The sequence below is a fragment of the Hippopotamus amphibius genome, chromosome 15, assembly GCF_030028045.1.
Source record: "Hippopotamus amphibius kiboko isolate mHipAmp2 chromosome 15, mHipAmp2.hap2, whole genome shotgun sequence".
Taxonomy (NCBI): domain Eukaryota; kingdom Metazoa; phylum Chordata; class Mammalia; order Artiodactyla; family Hippopotamidae; genus Hippopotamus; species Hippopotamus amphibius.
Genome location: NC_080200.1, coordinates 21436285 through 21452537, shown reverse-complemented (window position 1 = coordinate 21452537; position 16253 = coordinate 21436285). Strand labels below are relative to the sequence as shown.

The 16253-nt window shown below is 45.2% G+C and overlaps 1 non-coding gene across 1 annotated transcript; it reads left to right on the top strand.

Moving 5' to 3' along the window:
* The first annotated feature begins 426 nt into the window (after positions 1 to 426).
* On the top strand, positions 427 to 533 carry LOC130837587 (U6 spliceosomal RNA). The gene has a single exon (XR_009049360.1). It is a non-coding gene; the product is annotated as a U6 spliceosomal RNA (small nuclear RNA).
* The last annotated feature ends 15720 nt before the right edge of the window (positions 534 to 16253 follow it).

The window sequence follows — 16253 nt, the reverse complement described above, 5'->3', positions numbered from 1 at the left end:
CTGGAAGCGTGTATTGAAAGGACAATTTGCAGTAACCTCTGATGTAGTGACTCCACTTCCTAGCTATCTCTCCTAAAAGAATACTGCCTTATGTTCACATGATTTATGTTCAAGGGTGCTTAGGGAAGAATTGCTTGCTGTACAAAGAAAATAAAAAACAGAATGCCCATGAATAAGGAATCATTGTTTCATGTCATATCCACAGAGCACATAATGTGTTGCTAAATGAAGAAAGCTTCATGCCAAATATATGTATCTTGTGAGCTAATTTATGTAAAATAATTACACACAAAAAAATCTTCCATGCAGGTGATAACCACACAAGCACACAAGTCAACTGCAAAAGTACAGCAAACCTGCATGCCTTGTTCACTGCTTAACCCCCAGGGCTGTGAACAGAAATATTCTGGTTAAAAACGATGCCCCATGCTCACTTCAGCAGCACATATACTAAAATTGGAACGATACAGAGAAGATTAGCATGGCCCCTGCGCAAGGATGACACGCAAATTCGTGAAGCGTTCCATATTTTTGAGATGGAGCTATATGTAATGAGGTGGATAGAACTAGTCTGTCATACAGAGTGAGGTAAGTCAGAAAGAGAAAGACAAATATTGTATGCTAACTCACATATACGGAATCTAAAAATGGTACTGATGAACTCAGTGACAAGAACAAGGAAGCAGATACAGAGAATGGACTGGAGAACTCGAGGTATGGGAGGGGGCAGGGGGTGAAGGGGAAGCTGAGATGAAGCGAGAGAGTAGCACAGACATATATATACTACCAACTGTAAAACAGATAGTCAGTGGGAAGTTGTTGTATAACAAAGGGAGCCCAACTTGAGGATGGAAGATGCCTTAGAGAACTGGGGCGGGGAGGGTGGGGGGGACTCGAGGGGAAGGGAGTCAAGGAAGGGAGGGAATATGGGGATATGTGTATAAAAACAGTTGATTGAACTTGGTGTACCCCCAAAAAAAAATAAATAAATAAATTAAATTTAAAAAAAAAAACTATGCCTCAAAATATCTGAATATAGATAAAGATAAATCTAGAAAGTTGCATACTCAATTATAGAGAAGAATGATATGATGAAGAAACATTCACACTTGGGTGTGTGTGTATTATATATAAACAACAAATATGTACTAAATTTTTGTAGTTTATTTCCTTCCAACAACATTGCCACAACCAATTGTAAACAAACACCATGAAACTGGCTAAAGTCAGCAAGACTGAAACCATCCTGGCTTTCAGAACTTCTCTCCAAGGGCTTTTAAATCCCAAATTCAGTGCGAAGAAGTTAGAAGAGGAGAAGGATGAAGAGGAAGGGAGGAGGAGAAAAACTAGGAGGGGAAAAGAAATATGAGGAAGGGGAGAAGGGGGAGGAGTATCGGAGAGGAGAAAGGGGAAAAGAAGAGGGATAAAGAGGCGAAAGGCTCTTTTCATTTCATTCCTTTGCTTCTGCAAAGCAAATCTCACCTTAGGAGAGTCAGGGATGAATCCCTTTCACCTGCGTGTGCAGAGGGGCCACAGAAGAGGCAGGAAAGAAGCCTTGGACTTGCTCAGCTGAAATCAATCCTGTACCTCTAAGTCAAACAAAGACAAGAGGAAAAAGAAAAAGAAGTCCTGCCCAGGCGCTGCAGTGAGCTGGTCTAAGGGCCTGAATGTGAGCGCGCAGCATCCAAGTGGACCCGCGTGAGCGTAAGGGGGAGCTCAGCCGGTCCAGGCATGCGCGCGACAAGGATGCCACGGCGTCTGCCGCGCATCTCGCCTGAGAGTTGCTTCTGCATTTCCAGCAATACATATTTGAGGAGCCAGGTCAGCTCTGCGAAGGGAACTCGGGTTTCGTGGTGTTAACACTCCCGCAGTAATTTTCTAGCCCCAGGCTGGACTCACGGATGATTTTGAACCCCCAAAGCACCCGAAGCATCTTCTCCGCCTTCTGGTGGTTACAGCAAAGTGAAACTGATACAGAAATTCTACTCCCGCTAAACTCGGAGGTGCAAGGAATAAATTTATAACTCCTCTGGGAGGAAAATGTATGACCTTGCAATTTGTATTTTTAAATGTCCAGAACTTGTGTCTCTCCACGGGTCACCATTTCACCGAAAGTGCGTGTTTCCAACTGATCCAGGGTGAATGTGATGTCTTCGAAGTACCTCCGCGGTGCTTCGGTGGCCTGCAACACCCACGGCACAGTGGATCGCGCCTTTGTCACTGTATTTCCTCCTGTCTTCTAGGACTTCTGGGTGCGCTCCCGGCAGGCTCTGGGCCTTGTGTCCTGGACTCCTCAGAACAACTTTTGACCTTGACTGCAAGGAAGGAGATAACTCCTCAGCCCCAAGCCAGGGAGACCCAAAAAGGGTGGCTCCCCAACATCTCCCCCGCGAGGCGGCGCGCGCAGCAGTACACTTTAGAAAAGTGTTCTTCAGCCTTTGAGCCAGCAAACCATTTTAATTTTAGAAGAGTAGCCGACTACTAATAAGCAATAGGAGCAGACGTTGTGAGGAAGTTCGTAACTTAAAATGTCCCACTCCGCTACGGGGAGTACCGAGGTGCATCTCTGTGTTCCCATTCTTGAGGAGGGAGAGGAGGCGCACCGGCCCCAAAAGCCTGAAGTCCACCCCTGGAGTTTGGACAGAGAGTGATGCTTCAGGCTTTATAGCCCCTCCCCGCCTAGGGAATTTTCCTTTTGTTCTACATTAAAATACAATGGTTCGGGGTGAGGGAAGAGAAATGGGTGAAGGTGGTCCGAAGGTACAGACTTACAGTTTACTTTCTGGGGTAGTAAAGTAGGTCGTGGTGGCTATAGTTAACAACACTGTATTATATATTTGAAAGTTGCTTAGAAAAGAGATCTTAAAAGTTCACACACACAACTGAAACTCTGTGTGGTGATGGATTTAACTAAAATTGTGTTAACTAAACTTATTTCACAATATATACATATATCAAATCATTATGTTTTACACCTAAAACTAACATAATGTTATATGTCAACTATATCTCAATTTAAAAAAAGGGGGGGGGGGTGCGAATTCCCTTGACAGTTCAGTGGTTAGGACTCCACCCTTTCACTGCAGAGAGCGTGGGATGTCCATGGGACAATGACTGAAAAACTTTTAGTATGAACCCAAATCATCTAATGCAGTGGTCCTCAAACTTTTGTTGTGTTTCAGAAACTCACCTGAACTTAGGACAAAGGAATATTTCTTGGCTCCACCTTCCAGCAGTTCTATGTCTAAAAGGAAGCCTTGGCTTTAAAGAAAACCCCAGGTAATTTTGATGTACTTGGGCTTCCCACTGCTCTTTGAGAAATACTGACAGACCAGTGGTGCTAAAATGTAGACTGGAAAGATTCTCACCTAGAACTTGCCATTTGGAAGGTTTCGGAGGCAGCCAGGAATCAGGGTTTTCATTACACACACAATTGGAATTCAATATGGTATTTCAAAGACTGCTTTTTAAGAAGTCATAATCTAATAATATGATTATTGTCTCTCAGGCTTTTTAAAATTGAAAACCAAAGAAATACATTTAACATTGTATCTAGTACATATGTATTTATGTGTATATAAATATGCATGTATGTATAATATGGGAACAAAATTCAGGGAACAATACTTATTCTGACATAGCCATAAGAAAAAGCAGCCCCCTCTATAATCAGAATTTTGTCATGTGTTCTAAAAGTTAATGTAACATAAAAAAATTCCTTTCATTTTCCTCCCTCAAAGTCCTGCTTCTCTTTGTTGTTCCCAATAAAGCTGGGACTCCTCTGATTTCTCTTTTAAATGTATATTTGGATCCCTTTTCAGATGCAAATTCCACCTTATCTATGGTTATTTAGGGTAGATTTCAAAAACGTGTGCTTGAATAGCTTTTTAAACATAGATTGTGTGTTTACTTTTGAGGACTTCCCAGCCTCCCAGTGTTGATCCCCAAACCAAAAGAAGCCATAAAATTGTGGATATAGGGACTGTAATGAAATAACTGGTAGTTTCTTGCTGGGGGATAGTCCCCTCATTCTTCATTCTTGCAGATCTTAAAAAAACAAAAGCCCTATTTCAGAAATACCAGAGTCTATGGGCTGATTTCCAAATCTGGAGCAAGGTGCTCTGGCATGTAATCTACACTAGTCTCTTCCATTAAAAAAATAATAATAATAACACTGGACTACGAGGCTGATTAAGTCATGCACAACTCACAGGGTGAAACACACCAGTCTAAGACCTGTTGGGAAAGGAGGATACCTTGCGAGGTTACAGGTTTAAAGGGCTCCCTGTTATCGTTCTGAGTGGCATTCAACGGACCCCCAGGACCTGGGCGGACAACAGTCCAGAGAAACTGAACTCGCAGATCATTTTTAAAAAGCCCCCAGTAGGCAAGTGGAAAAGGCGCTGGGCATCAGAGATGTCGCTGGAAGTGGGAGGAGAGGGAAGGCGAGTTCTCAAAACCTGGTGAGGAGCTGTAGTTGAAGGAGAAGATGGAAGCTCAGACCCGGGGGCGATCTTCCCTGCGGCAGTGGTTCTCAACTCTGGGAGACCAGCTTTTCATTTGCGAAAGTGAGGAATATCCGCAAGCGCGCGGCAGCAGCGGCGCTCGAAAGCCGGCACAGCGCCACGCCGTTTGTTCTCATTTATTCCTTTAATGTGTCATCAACGACGCATCGGAACAATCGTGAGGCCAAAACATGTTAGCTTCCTTTTTTCAGAAAATTCCCTAGGAAAACTTTGCTTTTTAAATTTCTTTAAACAACCTTTCACCCTAGAAATGGGAGAACTGAAATTCTAGTTAATTCTGATTTCAAATATCTGCATGCCAATTTGAGAATAAACATTCATCCCCGGGGCCTCGCCCGTTCATCTATGGGAAAGGGGAGGAACTACCCAAGACCCCGCAACTTCACCCCTTCAAGGGTGCTAGGGCCAACGGAGCCCTTCTTACCGCGGTGTCCCGGAACCAAAGTTGGTGACCGGTGGTTACCGACAGTGGCTGGCGGCGCCTGGGCCCGGCTGTCTGTCGGAGTCCGGCGCCCAGGATAGCCTGTTGGAGATACAGGGCCCACCCTCAGAAATTCCCACGCGGGCGCCTGTGTACTTGGCGGGATGTGCACATCTCCCGGACCCCCGCCTTCCCAGCCTGAAGAGCGAAGGCGGAGAGGCCACCGTTCTAGACGCTCCCTTGCGGCCAGTCCACCCCTTCCTCGGCTGCAGGGCGTGTGTAAGGCGCGACTCCCTGAGTCAGAGAACGCGGCACTCGCGGGGGCTGGCCCCGAGAAGCTCCTGGAGCCTGGGCAGGGGCCACCGGTGGAGATGGGGTGGGAGTAGGAGGAATTAGGCAAGGCGGGAGGGTCCAGTGGAGAAAGCAGGAGAGAAGGCCAAGGGCGTGGAGTGTCCGGCCTGCATCAACGGGGAGGCTCTGTAATAACAGAGAGACCAGGCAGCGGCCCCTGTAGAGAGTCCCGGAAACCAGGGGTCAGACGCACTTGTGTCTCCAGAAATTCCTCGAATGCCCTGTGGGCTCTTAACTTCTCCAGGATTTTCAACTCAGTTAAGGAGTTTGATGCTGGATAATTTCTGAGGATTTATCAGGGTGTTAACTCTGTGCGACTAGAGTAAGTAAATTAAAACAAACAAGTGCTCTTGCCGCAGCCGCCGCTGCCATCATGCAAGCCCCTCGGGTCTCAGTCAGACGAGGTGATGCTCCAGAATGGGAGACAAGGCAATTTGGGAGCAGATTGTATCCAGCTTCATTCAACATTACTACCAGTTATTTGATAACGACGGAACCCAACTGGGCGCAATTTATACTGACATGCCATCCCTTACCTGGGAAGGACAGCAATTCCAGTCCAAGGCTGCCATTGTGGAGTAATTGTCTAGCTTCTGTTCTACAAAACCCAGCACAGCCTCACGGCTCAGGACCAACAGTCCACACCAGATAGCTGCATCATCAAGATGGCTGTGGCCCAGCTCGGGGCCAATGAAAACCCCATCATGGGGTTCCACCAGATGTCCCTACTAAAGGACATCAACTGATGCTTGGGTTTGCACCAGTGACATGCTCAGATTTGCCCTGCACAACTTCGGCAGACCCTCTCCCAGTCAGGCACTCATGCTGTTTCCTCCTCCCTCCTCTTCCTGATACTATTCACACTCCTCCAGATGCTCCAAATGTCATACACAAATGAGCAGGGCCGTGGTGGGAGTGGGCACAGTGCCCCGCTGCTACCGAGGTATTGTGCGTCATGTTTGAATGCTGGACTAGTTGCATCTGACAGAAATTTGTTTTATACAAGCACATGGCTTGGTAATGCAAAAGGTTGTCTTTTTTTTTTTTTTTTTAATCTACTGACAAGTTGCTCTAGTAACCCAAAGAAGTGAAGGAGGCACAAGCTGCCTCACCACCCAGATATTGATTTGTTCAGATGTTTCAATGCCTCACGTTACAATAAAACCATAAAAATTTTCTTAACAAAAACAAAACAAGAAACAACATTTTTACTGGATCAGAAAAAAAATGTTTGAAGAAATAATAATAAAAAATTTTCCAAGTTTGAAGGAAAATGCAAACTTACAAATCTAAAGTGTTCAATGAATCCTAAGCAAGACAGACACAAAGAGGCTACACCAGGGCACATCATAATCAAATTGCTAAAAATTAATGCTAGAGAAAAGATTTATATGCAAATGTGCATAGGAATTTTATCTGTAATAGCTCCAAGCTGTAAATAATCCAAATGTCCATCAACAGGAGAGTGTATAAAGAATTTTTTATATAATTATACGATGGAATGCTACTAACCAATAAAAAAGAATAAACTGATGCACACATTTATGGATTTCACAGATATTATGCTAAATGAAAGAAGCCAAGCACAAAAGAACACATATTGTATCATTCCATTTATATGAAGTTCTGGAACAGGCAAAATGAATCTATGTGAAAGAAATGTGACTAGTTGCCCATGTGGAAAGGGTTACTGGTAAAAGGAATGAGGGGTCTTTCTGTGGTGATGGCAGTGTACATCTTGATAAGGATTAAGGGTTATACAGGTACATGCAATTGTCAAAATTAATCTGACTGTACACTAAAGAAATGTGCATCTCATGGAATATATATTATTTTTCAACAGAAAATTTAAAAAGTAAAAATAAAATCAATATCTGTATATGTGGTCAATAATATACCTTTATTTTTGAAGTACATGCTGGTATCACTTTTCCACCCACAATGACTTCCATATGTGCCTATGGATGCCTGAAATTCCAAGTAATTTACCTTGAAGCTCTATGCCTCTTCAAAAATCAAATGGCCTTTAAATGGGGTCATGTGCACCTTATTATATATTGGTTTATCAGCTCCTTTTCTAAGAATGTGTTTTTGTGGGGATGGCTGGGTCAAATACCATGGGAGTCACAAGAGATAGTTTTTCTTGTGTGTTCTAACTTCTCTTCAATAAACACATATAACATATGTATTAAAAAAAATCTTTTAAAGAAATTATACCAACTAGTTGTGGGGGGTAAAGGCAGATCTTCTTTTCTTTTTTATTTTCTTTGTAGTGAGGCTAAGGATACAAGTAGATGATAACTGGGACTTCCCTGGTGGTGTAGTGGTTAAGAATCCGCCTGCCAATGCAGGGGACAAGGATTTGATCCCTGGCCCGGGAAGATCCCACATGCTGCTGAGCAACTATGCCTGTGTGCCACAACTACTGAACCCACTTGCCGCAACTACTGAAGCCCGGGCACCTAGAGCCTGTGCTTCGCAACAAGAGAAGCCATTGCAACGAGAAGCCTGCTCACCACAACTGAGTAGCCCCTGCACACCGCAAATAGAGAAAGCCCATAGACAGCAACAAAGATCCAACACAGCCAAATAAATTAAATTAAAATTTAAAAAAAACACACAAGTAGATGATAACCTTTCACCTAGAATAAATAAGGTAAAGAAAGAAACTAGGAATACAAAGTAACATTTAGACGATCTATTCCTAGAGTGGATCATCCAAGCCACAGGGAAGACAGCTGTGTTCACATCAATTTGGCTTTAGATGGTAATCTGTCTCATTTGTTAAGTCCCAGTAGCCTTCCTTGTGGCAACAGCTGGGGAGTCCCTAGGAAGGCTACCAGCATGAGCCCACCTTACAGTTCAGAGTTCTGGCTCTTACCATTCAGGGTGAGGTTTAGGAGCCAGACCTTTCTTATTTCCAAAGCCCACAACACAGGCTTTAGGATGCTCTTTCTCAGCAAGCTACTACAACCCTAGAGTTTTTGGTTCCCAAACATTCCACAGATCTGGGAGAGAATTTTTACCTGACAATGTCTTTCCACAACCTAATGATGACTGAGACATACAAGAGCCCCCTTCAATGACTAGATTCAATCACAGTTATGGGATAGCCGACTTTCCAGCCTTCAAGTCCTATACTCACTATCTACTGTCTATTTTCTTGTTAAGTCAGTAAGCCAGCAGCCCACACATCTCTTTCTTGGGTTTCCCCAAAATACTAACTGAACTCTAGTACCTGTCAAGATCACATTAGCCTAATGAGAACCATTCATCAACACTCCGTTGTGTTAAAAGGCCCATAAAAGCTTATGACAGTGTTAAAGAAAAATTATTCATGACACTAGTTGAAGCACAATAAGGCAATCTTTATTCAGGGAACTGTTGTGATATGGACCAATAGTGTGTCCATACACGAATAGGTGTATAAACTGTGGAGCCCTATGGCCAAGACAAAGAACAAAAGAAGCCCCTGGACTAAGTCCAATAGCAGCTGTCGGCAAGGGCTCTCTTGACCTTGGCCAAACAGCACCCCACCCCTCACCCAAGACCTTGGCTGAATAGAGCACCCCCCCTCCCCCCACTCCTTACTAGGTAAAGTATCCGACATTTAGCAACCTGACCAATCACCTAATGACACCCTTTGCCTTATGGTGTACTGACCAATCGATTAATGCCATTTTCCTAGCAGCAATTTTCCTTGTCTTGAGGGTATAAAAATTGGCTACAAGGCCACGAAAGGGTCGGCTCTCCCTGGTCTGCCGGGAAGTCATCCCACTGTCTTTACAGCGTCCCTTCTCTCTAAGAAACTCTATTTTCCTTACGTTCTGCCTATGTCTGGAAATTCTTTTCCAATCCACACTCAAGCCTCAACATAGACCACTGAAACAGGGGTTTGCAATGGGGGACAGTGATTGGGCTCCACTCCAAATACAACAAGGAAAAGTGGGAATTTGTAGCCAAGAAGCAGGGTGGGAGAGTCAGTGGATAGAATATTACTAAAGGGAAACATTAGGGGTAAAGGGACAGTCAGGCTAAGGTGATCTGACCTAAAGGGGATTCTTGCCGAAGGCAGGCCAGGGTGATCAGATATCACCTGAGGGGATGGTAGGGGGATGAGGAACCTGATCAGGGATCTCAAGGATAATCAGAAATCTCAAGGGTGGGGGCTTCTGGTTAAACTGACTGAGCAGGATTCCTGTTAAAATTGGACAATGCAGAGCTAGAATGGAAGCCCAAAAGTCAGGTCTAGTTGAAAAAGCCTCAGGGGACCCTGATTAGCGTTTGGCTGAGGAGAGAATCTGCCAACAACAGCCCAGCCTTTTTCCTGCAGAAGAGAATAGAGCAGAAATTATCAGAGTGAATCATGATTTGTACCTTTCTCTGGGGTGCAGGCAAAAAAAACACATGAGAAACACTAGCCTACAGAGTGAAATCCAAGTTCTTTAGCCTGGTGTATGGGGACCTCTTACCTCCTCTGCAGGTTTGTCACACAGTTTCCTCCAACAGCAAGTGTTTTGCATCATGGTCATTCGTTCACTTATTTCATCTTCATGTTGTGCCAATGAGATTTTCCCACCTTCCAGAATAAGCTCTGCTTGCTCACCCTTGAGCTGGGCTGCTCTGAGTTGATACCCTACTAAATTTAATGCTAAATTAAATTAACTCAAAGGAGAGATTGGGACGGCAGAGCTGTTGGCAATTATCTCAATATTCCAAGGAGCTGACTTCAATAAAGACAACCAGAATGCCAAAGAGAAGATGGATGGGGGGCTTTGTCAATTTTAACCAGTTAGATCTGGGAAATAAAAGGCAGGGAAAAGCTGAAGGTGACACTTTGAAGTTTCATTGAAGGATCTCAAATTTATCTATAAGAGACTATGAACAAGAGACTAGAAATAATAATAAAATAAACAGAGAAGTAAGACAGCATCAAGTTTCCTAATGCTGCAGGCCAAGTTAGTGGGTGTGTGTGGGTGGATGTGCCCTGGCCTGTGTTAGTTTCATAGGGCTGCCATAACAAATTCCACAAACTGGATAACCTGAAACAACAGGAATATATTCTCTCACAGTTCTAGAGGCCAGAATGTGAAAACAAGTCATTGGTAGGACCATGCTCTAGGGAAGAATCCTTCCTTGATTCTCCTAGCTTCTGGTGATTACAAGCAACCTATGGTGTTCCTGGCCTTGTAGACACACCACTCCCATCTCTGGCTTTGTTGTCATATGGCCTTCATCCTGTGTGTCTTTCTTCACATGGCCTACCTATAAGGACACACATCATTGGATTTCAGGCTCACTCTAATTCAGGATGACCTTGTCTTAACTTGTTCACAACTACAAAGACCCTATTTCCAAGTAAGGTTACTTTCAGAGTAATAAGAGATTAGGACTTAGGTATATCATGTTGTGGGACACCTTTCTACCCATTATGGGACCTCACTGCCATTCCTATCTGTACTTGAAGTAAATTGAGCTTGAGGGAATGGGGCTGAAGGGAGACTGGCACAATTGGAAGGGCCAGTTGGTAGTGTCAGGAAACTCCTGAAATAGGTCATGCTGTGTTTCAAAGATTATGTGAAAGTACTTGAAGTGTTTGAGGAATGAGGAGTAATTCAGAATTTTGTGTGTCTAGAGCAAAACTATGTGATGCCATCCAGGTGTTCAAGAGCAGAAATGCAAACTGAGATACACTGTAATAAGAGGTGTCGAACACTGAACAGTTTAAAAGTTCATGTGCAGCTAACTGAGGTGGAAAAGCTGACTGGGATGTATAAGTACCTCTTAAGTATCTCTGGCTCTGTGCTGGCGTACTCAGGTAAAAAAATATGTTTGATCCATTTGAGCCAGTATTGTATCATCATATCATGTATCATCATATCAACTTATCCACTGCCTCCTAGCATCTAAGTAACTTGCAGAGCAAGGGAACAGAAATAAGATTTCCCTATTCCTGGGACTGACTGAGAGAAAATACCCAAGGTAGGTACCCCATGGTTATACAACTTAAACTGCACCTGAGTGGGAAGGCTGGATAGAGATGGAGGGGCCAGGATAGGGTCTGTGCTCTGAGAAGGGATCAGGACACACATCAGAGTGTGGGATCCTGGGAGCATGCAGTGAGCACTTCTTTCCTATAGGACAGACTCCAGACTCTTCATGTGGTCCTTAGGGCTCCAGCTTCTTGGGATTCTGGTGTGCGTTGAGTGGTAAAACACAGATGGGAAGCCTAGCAAATGGCAACCATGTTGTTATGCCCCACATGGTGTCTGCCTTCCCCACCCTGACCCCCACACATCTGGGATCCTTGACCAGTTTTCTCTCCCTGAGCTTCAGCTTCCTGAAATTCCAGGATCCTGAGATTCACCTCGCTGAAGGAACAGACAGAATGGAAGGTTGGAAAAGATAAAATTCACATGAATGGACTCAAAGAACTGCAATTCAAAGAACTGCAATGACCAGGGTTGTTTCCCTCCTAAGAGAGTCAAAGCCTGCCCAGGAGCTAAACTGTGAAAATCAGTGAGGACAGAGAAAAGAACGGACAGGAAAGACAGACACACAGTAAAGCAGCTGGGTGTTCACAGGAAACGTGGTTTCCCTGAGGTGTTGCAGCAGCTGTGAAATGCCACAATGCACCCATCTTGGGGTGACTCTTATTTTCTTACTACTGACCCCAGATCTGCTTGCTACACTCATCTGTGACTCCACAACTAAGTCACCCTCACCTCCTGACAACCCATGACCCTCAGTTAACCCCACCCCTCCTGAGCTCACCTCTAAATAGCATCCAAAGCGGAAGTGACCCCACTTTCCTGATACCCTCCTCCTCCTTCTGCTCCATCCTTCAGCTGCAACCAAACTTTACCAAAGACATTTCCTTTCTTCCTTTATCAAGCCTCATTCCAGCCTCCTCTATGCCCCCTCTCTTATGGTACCAGTACAATAAATCTGGTTGTTTCAGTTAACTGAATTTGCCAAACTATAGGCTGGTCCCTGGTGGTCTGGATAAGTCAGTATTAACACCCCAATGCTCATGAATAGCCCCCCAAAACTGATATTTGGGGTCTTGGTTTTGTTTCCTTGACCACAGCATCCACGTGTGACTTCAAGGAAAGGGACTGCACCTTTTTCCAGTGAACAACTGAGTCATTTTAGGTGATTTCACTGGAGCCCTTGAGTAGCTCGTCATGTTGGTCTTTGTGCAGTTTTCAAAGTTTTTTTGACTTCAGCAAAAAGAATAAAACAAAATATAAAAACAGACGAGCAGCCTTCGTGTGATAGCTGGGAGACCAGTATTGTGAGAAAATTAATAAAGCCAAATTCCTTCCCTCATTGGATTCTCACTGAGCCATTTTTACCAGCCATAACGTCTGCTGGATATTTGGGTATCAGGTCAGAGCCCTGCTGTCCTTGCTTCCTGGAAGCCTGTGCATAAGTCACAGTAATATTCAGCACTATTACTCTTACGACTGCTAGTCAAGCTACAGTTTATTGAGCATCTACTATGCCCCAAACCATGCTGACCCCTACAACAGAGCTTCTCAAACTACAAAGAGTTTGGACTTCCCTGGCTGTCCAGTGGTTCAGACTCTACACGTCCACTGCAGGGGGTGCAGGTTTGATCCCTGGTCCGAGAACTAATATCCTACGTGCAGTGAGCCATGGCCACACACCTCCCCCCACCGCCACCCCCCCCCACCAAAAAAAAAAAACTGCAAAGACCTAGAGAGTCCCCTGGTATCTGGTTAACCATGCAGGCTGTGTTTGGGGCCTGAGGATTCTTTTTTTTTTTTTAATTTTTTAAGAACATTTATTGAGATACAATTGACATACAACAAATAGCATATATTTAAAGTATACAATTTGATACTTTTTTTCTCATTAGTAATGTATATATGGCAATCCCAATGAGGCCTGAGGGTTCTATTTCTAACGAGCTCCCAGGTAAGGAAGATGTGGCTGGTCAAGGAACCAGATGGAGAGGTGGCACATCTTATACACCTGTGTTTGTCATCAGTCCACAAATATATTCTGTGGAATGATGACCTTCGTCCCAGGGGAAGAGGTGATTGCTGCCCTTCTGTATGTAGATACTGGGTTTTGGGAAAGCTGCATATGATCCTTCATGGTGCACATTTCACTTTCCACGTTTGGCATAATGTGTGGTTTCCTGTGTTACAGCCCATTCACCTTTTCACTCTGCAAAGTGAGTGTGTCATGCCTTCTCCTTCCTGCTCTCACACCTCTACCATATCCTGCTGCTCCCTGTTAGTCAAGGGCTCTGTGTATTAGTCAGGGCTCTCCAGAGAAACAAAACTAATAGGCTGTGTGTGTGTGTGTGTGTGTGTGTGTGTGTGTGTGTGTGTAGAGAGAGAGAGAGAGACAGAGACAGAGAGAGAGAGGAGGGGGGTACTGTTTGATCGACTTTAAGGGATTGTTTCACACAAATGTGGAGGCTTGCAAGCCCAAAAATTGTGCAGGGCAGGCCAGCAGCTGGAGACCAAGGGAAGAGGTGATGATGCAGCTCAAGACAGAAGGCAGCTTGCAGGCAAAATTCCTTCTTGGTCAGGGCGGGGGGACCTCTGTGTGTGTGTGTGTGTGTGTGCACCTGTGTGCATGTGTAAAGCTCTGTCTTTACTCTTAAAGATGTATTTGTTGAGGCCCACCCACATTAAAGAGTATAATCTGCTTTACTTAAAGTCTACTAATCTATTTATTTATTTACTTATTTATTTATTTACTGGCTGTGTTGGGTCTTCATTTCTGCGCGCAGGCTTTCTCTAGTGGCGGTGAGCGGGGGCTACTCTTTGTTGTGGTGTGCGGGATTCTCATGGCCGTCGCTTCTCTTGTTGCAGAGCACGGGCTCTAGGCACATGGGCTTCAGTAGTTGTGGCACACGGGCTTAGTTGCTCTGCGGCATGTGGGATCTTCCTGGGGCAGGGATCAAACCCAGGTCCCCTGCATTGGCAGGTGGATTCTTAACCACTGCGCCACCAGGGAAGCCCAAGTCTACTACTTTAAATGTTAATCTCAACTAAAAAATATCTTCACAGCAAATCTAGACTATTGTTTGATCAAGTATCTGGGCACCCTGACCTTGCCAAGTTGACGCATAAAATAAACCGTCACATCCTGCTTCTTACTTTGCTGAAGTGTCTGAGGATTCAGAAGTCCACCGTGGACTTCCACTCGCCTGCTCCCTGTCAGCCTCAGGGCCCAGAGACCACCTTGTCTGCTCATCTCCCTCCTTGGCTCCTGCCCGACCCCTCCCTCCTATAAGCCACACACTCTCCCATCTTTAAGATGGGACCCATACTCCCTCGACCATTGCTACATTTTCCTGCGCAATTGCCTCCACTCCTTCACCTTCTTTCTCTTTCCAAACTACTCCATCTCAGCAGTTCTACCACCTCTGCTCTGCCCAGGGGGCCTCTATGCCAAATACTATGGTCATTGTTCTTATCGGTGTTTTTTCCTCATCTAATTTGTTCTTGCAGCAGCACTTCTGCTCAGTGACTATCCCTCTTTCTTGAAACACATTTGCCAGTCTGGAATTCCAAGGCTCAGCACTACCCAGATTTCTCTCCACCTCACTGTGGCTGCTCCTTCTCCTCCCCCTCTCCCCCCTTCCCCCTTTCCTCTTCTCCTCCCGCTCTGGATCTCCTTCCTCTCTTCCTAGTCTCCAAAGCTGGTGTGGCCGATCCACCCTCTCCAAGGCAGCTTCTCCACCCACACTTGTCCATCCCAGGGTCTCAGCTCCTGCTCTGTGCTGTGACAAGATTTCCACCTCTCGCCTTGGCTTTCTCCCTGGATGGTCATAACTATTTGTTTTTTGAGCATTTCATACCTAGCAAGTCCAAAACTCATCTTTGTCTCCTTTGACTGCTGTGCAGTCTCCTAGGCAGACCCTCCAATCACCCAATTGGTGCCAAAATTACAGCCCCTCCTCACTCCTTTAATACGCAGCTGCATACCATGGGGGAACTCACCACTGCTCACCAGCGCCACCTCCACCAGCTGATTCTGGACTGGACCATGTCCTGCCTGCATTTCTGTAGCTGCTTCCAACATAGCCTCTGCCTCCTCCATCCAGCTGTAATCTGTTCTGCACAGTGATCTTGGTAAAATCAAGCCACACCCTCACTTGAAACCCACTAAGTGTAAAATCCACAGTCACTCCATTCCAGCCTCCTCCCTTTTCTCTGATGAGGGGTGGGGGGGCAGCGGAGAATGACAGGCCCCCCGCTTTACGGCCTTTGCACAGGCTGTTCCCTCTGCTGGAATGTTCTTCCTGCACACCTCTGTTCAGTTTGCCCTCCACCTGCTCTCTGCTCAAATGTTACCTTCTCATGAAGGTCCTACCTGACTGCCCCAGCAGGCTCCTTCTTGCCCTGTTTTATTTTTTTCATACCATCTATCATCTGATTCCCTTTCCAGCTTCTAAAAGCCAGGAGCTTCTGTCCACTAAGGTCTCCCCAAGGTTGAAACAATTAGTGGCACACAGCCAGCCTTTCATAAAAATGTACACAATCAGCAACATAATATAAACCAAATGAAATGTATACATTAAGTGTGAGATGGTTACATTCAGGGTTCTCTTTCTGTTGCTTCTCTGGTGGTATCTGTCACAATCCCATCTGGTGTCAAGGAAAGCACCTTCCCACAGCCTCCAGTTGCCTCCCCACCTCCACCCTGAGCTGACAGCCCACTGCCCTCGCTCACTGGCTGCGTCACTGTGCTTTCACAACTTCAGGGCCTTTGCTGTCATGGTGGCCTCCACCTGGGACCCTGTTCTCACCCAGGCTTGGGCTTCAACTCCCTCATCTCAGACGTCACCATCACAGTGGAACCTGCCCTGTCATTTTCTTTAATACTGTGACTGTCACCAGCTCATCCCCAGCAACCCTGTTACCTGATACTGCTCCACTTTCTTTTTCCTCTGCAGCATGGATCAA